This window comes from Leptonychotes weddellii, chromosome 16, assembly GCF_054177405.1.
Source record: "Leptonychotes weddellii isolate Sample4059 chromosome 16, ASM5417740v2, whole genome shotgun sequence".
Lineage (NCBI taxonomy): Eukaryota > Metazoa > Chordata > Mammalia > Carnivora > Phocidae > Leptonychotes > Leptonychotes weddellii.
This window is the reverse complement of record NC_138384.1, coordinates 35,198,686-35,202,741: the sequence shown is the minus strand read 5'-3', so window position 1 is coordinate 35,202,741 and position 4,056 is coordinate 35,198,686.

Genomic DNA, 4,056 nt, shown 5'->3' with positions numbered 1-4,056 from the left:
GATCCTCCTGGTGGGGCTGGATTTCCCAGAGGGCGGGGGCATGCACACGCACGTCTGTGCTCCCGACAGTGCTCAGCAAAGGGTCCTGCGCATGTTGATGGCCTAGGTGCCTGGCCGGGTGGGAGCCCTGGGAACAGGCCAGCGGGGATGTGTCCTTCCACACCAGTCCCCGACCCTGGGTGAGGGCTCTGGGGATAAGGTGTTGAGGGTAAGACGCACGCACCAACCGCAGATACAGGAGTTCCTTAATTAATGTTTGTGAGGAGGAGAAACCCGAACCACAGGGTTCAGAGCAAGGAGGTCCAGTCTGCAGGGGATGGGAGGCTGGAAGAGGCCTCAGAGTGGGACTTGGGAGGACAGGACGCTGGGTGTCCCTGGCCTGGGCCGGTCAGCAGTATTACCTGCTATACAGGAAGGCAGCTTGGCCTCTCCTTTGGGCAAAGGCGCAGGCGAGCACGGGCACCCTTGCTTGTGCCAAAGCAGGTGGGGCGATGCTCCTGTTGGGCACAGGTGGGTCTGCGCCGTGTGGTCACACCAGGCTCTGCAGAAAGCCCGGGATGGCCGTGAGTGCACATGGGGCCTGAGGCACCAGAGGCTCCCAAGGCAGAGACGGCGAGGGCTCTGAGCGCTGGGGCCACACAGCCCCGGCTGGCTCTGCGGGACGGCCCCAGGACTTTTGGCCTGAGCCATGGGAGGACTGGATTGTTCTAAACAGAGGTGAGGAAGACTGTGGGAGAAGCAGTGTGCGGGTGGGGGTAGGAATGAAACTCTAGAGAGGCACGGGTTAAATGCCCACTGCTTTGGAGATAAGAATCTGGAGTCTAGAGCAAGGGTAGGGACCATCAGCAGTAGGTTGACTCTGCCCTGCAAAGAAAGGTTTTTATTTATTTATTTATTTATTTATTTATTTTAAAGATTTTATTTATTTATTTGACAGAGAGAGACACAGCGAGAGAGGGAATACAAGCAGGGGGAGTGGGAGAGGGAGAAGCAGGCTTCCCGCGGAGCAGGGAGCCCGATGCGGGACTCGATCCCAGGACGCTGGGATCATGACCTGAGCCGAAGGCAGAGGCTTAACGACTGAGCCACACAGGCGCCCCTAAAGAAAGGTTTATTATTTGTGTTCTGCAGATGAGGAATGCCAGTCCCGCAGAGGCGGAGTGACTCCCCATTGGGAAGGGTCTTACAGCCTCCTGAGCAGAGATGTCAGGATTCAACCTGGGGTCTGGGTGACCCCTAACTCGGCTCTCTTAGCCACAGAGCCACCCGCACATTAATGCAGCCCTACTCGCTGTTTGCGACCGGCCAAGCACTCCCCACCCCAGACCTCATGTCTGTGTACTGATTTTGCTTTCTTGAGGAACTCCCTAGAAAGGGTAAGAACAAATTGTCGATATGTCGGCCTTATGTCTTTCATTGCCTATGGCGGTGGTTCTCAAAGTGTGGCCCCAGAAACAGGGGCAGCCCCCGGGACCTTCAGGGCATGAGAATTCGTGGGCTTCCCCCCCAAACCTGCTGAATGAGAAGCTCTGGGGCTGGGGCTTTGACAAGCCCTCCAGGTGAGAATTTGGGAACCAGCAGCCCAGGAGAAGTCAAGCGTACCCCTCGGCCCTCCCTGTCCTGCCCTCTCCCGCCCAGCCCCAGTGGCTTTGGGCTTGGGCAAGGGTGGTGGGGAGAGCCTTGATCAGCTGGGGACTCTGCAATAGGGCAGCCGCAAGGGAGCGTCAATGGAGAACAGCCTGGCAAGAGGCCATGGCTCACTGTGTGTCGTGGGGCCCACAGAACCACCACTGAGCCACTGTGGTGCTGAATTTCCTTTCCTCTGCTCAGTTGTGGGCATGGGGACTAGCTCCACAAAACAGAGGATGCTCCTTGATGCTGCTCCCCCATGCCATCACATAGACCACAAGTCAAGGCAACAGGGCAGGTGGGATTGTGATGATCAGAGCGGCCCCCAACCAGAAAACACAGATGCCGTGTCCCTTGGGGTGTTGTAGACACTTACCTTGAGGATGGGTGTGTCAGATTCTCCAGGTTCTAGGAAAACAGCGAGTGAAGCCCGACGTGTAGAGGATACACATGATCGTCTTGCTTTGGTTCTTCTCACTTTTTTTTAAAATACATTTTTTTATTTTGGGATAATTGTAGAGGTACAGAAAGGCTGCAAAGATAATACACGGCATCCCCACATTCCCCTCACCCAGTGTCCCCTAACATCAGCAGCTGACATTCCCAGGGCACAGTGGTCAGAACCGAGATACCAACGTTGATCTATTACCATCACTAGACTCCTAATTTCATCGGGATTCCACCAGTTTTCCCACTAACATCCTTTTCTGTTCTAGGATCCGGTCTAGGATCCCACATTAAATGTGGTCGTCATGTCTCCTGTGACAGCTTCTGATTTTCCCGTGACCATCTCGACGAATCCCTGGCCAGGTATGGAGAATGTTCTTCCTGCTTTTGATAGAAGCAAGAGTAGGTCTAGAAAAATTTTTCCAAAAGATGATATATTTTCGTGTGGAGTTTCCTAATTTTTAAATGTTACTGGTTTATAAATGCTGTTAGTTACTACTAGTTAGACGATCCCATTGACATCAAGTTTATGGGAATGCTGTCTTTCTAAGGTTGGACATGGCTGTCGGTGAAGCTCTACAACAACTAATTAGGCACTTTTATCTTTAATTTAAAAAATTTAATTTTTAATTATTTTTATTATTGTTATTTTAAAATTTTAATTCCAGTATAGTTAACACACAGTGTTATATTGGTTTCAGGTGTGCAATGTAGTGAATCAACAGCGCTCATCAAGAGGAAGTGCAATCCCTAATTAAGCATTTTTAAAAAAATTTTATTTACTTGAGAGAGAGCACGAGGTGGGGGAGGGGCAAAGGGAGAGAGAGAGAGGGAAAAGTAGACTCCCCACTGAGCAGGGAGCCCAACAAACTCAGGGCTCGATCCCAGGACCCTGGGATCCTGACCTGAGCCTAAGGCAGACGCTTAGCTGACTGAGCCACCCAGGGGCCCCTCCCTAATTAAGCATTTTTAAAAGCATGTATGCCATTCAAGTCAAACCACACGTGTCTGCAAGCCCTCTCCAGCCATGTGGCTGTGGCCCGTGTGGTTTCTTTGCTGGAGGATGTTTGCTGGCTACCCAGGACGATGGATTTGGAAAGGAAGCAACATTTTTAGGCTTTGTCTGGTTTCCCCTCACTCTTGGTGAGGCTGACTGTTTAATCACATTGTCTGATCTGCAACCATTTTCCCGCAGAGTTCCCAGCTTTACCTGACCCCGGTGACCTTGATCGGGAAAACTTCTGCTGAGATTCTTTTCCCCAGACGTGGACTGAGCAGGTGAGTATCCACCAGGTTTATAATGAACTTCAATCCCTCTGGGCAGGAGTCTATTTGGAAAACAATCCTGTCTATGGCTGCTTTAAAAGAGACTTACTTTTAGAAAACACCAGTGAAATGTGAGGGGCATGTTTCCACGCAGTGTCTCTTCGGGGGAGCCTGCCCTCACCGGCCAGAATTGGGGGGAGGATCCCCTCAACCCCAGCCATTGCCAGCCCCTGTCACCAGGGCATTTGGGATGGCACTTGCTGAGTCTTCACTCCTGTCACTGTCACCCCCTTCTCTTCACAGATGAGGGCACTGGCCCATGACCGTGCAGCTGCGTAGCCTTGGTCCTGAGATTTGCCCCCATCCATGGAGGTTAGGACTCAGACTCCTCGCCTCTGTGCTCCACTGGGGATCTTTGTCACTGTAGCAGGAGAATGGTGAGTCCACCTAGGCAGCCGCGCGTGCGGTCCGGCAGAAGGCTGTATTCAGATGAGCACCTGGTGGAGACTTACCAGGACTTGTAGGTCATCGCCCAGAATGTTGCACGGAGACCTGCCCCAGGAAAGGGTGTGCAAGGACTCTCGGAGTTTGGATTCCTACCCTCTGCCGTCACCAGGACCAGCCAAAGTGCAGAGAAAACAGCAAGACTCAGTGTTTCCATGAAAAACCAGATTGTGAAAGGCCTCTCCACTGGCAGCTCTCCATGTTCCCCGT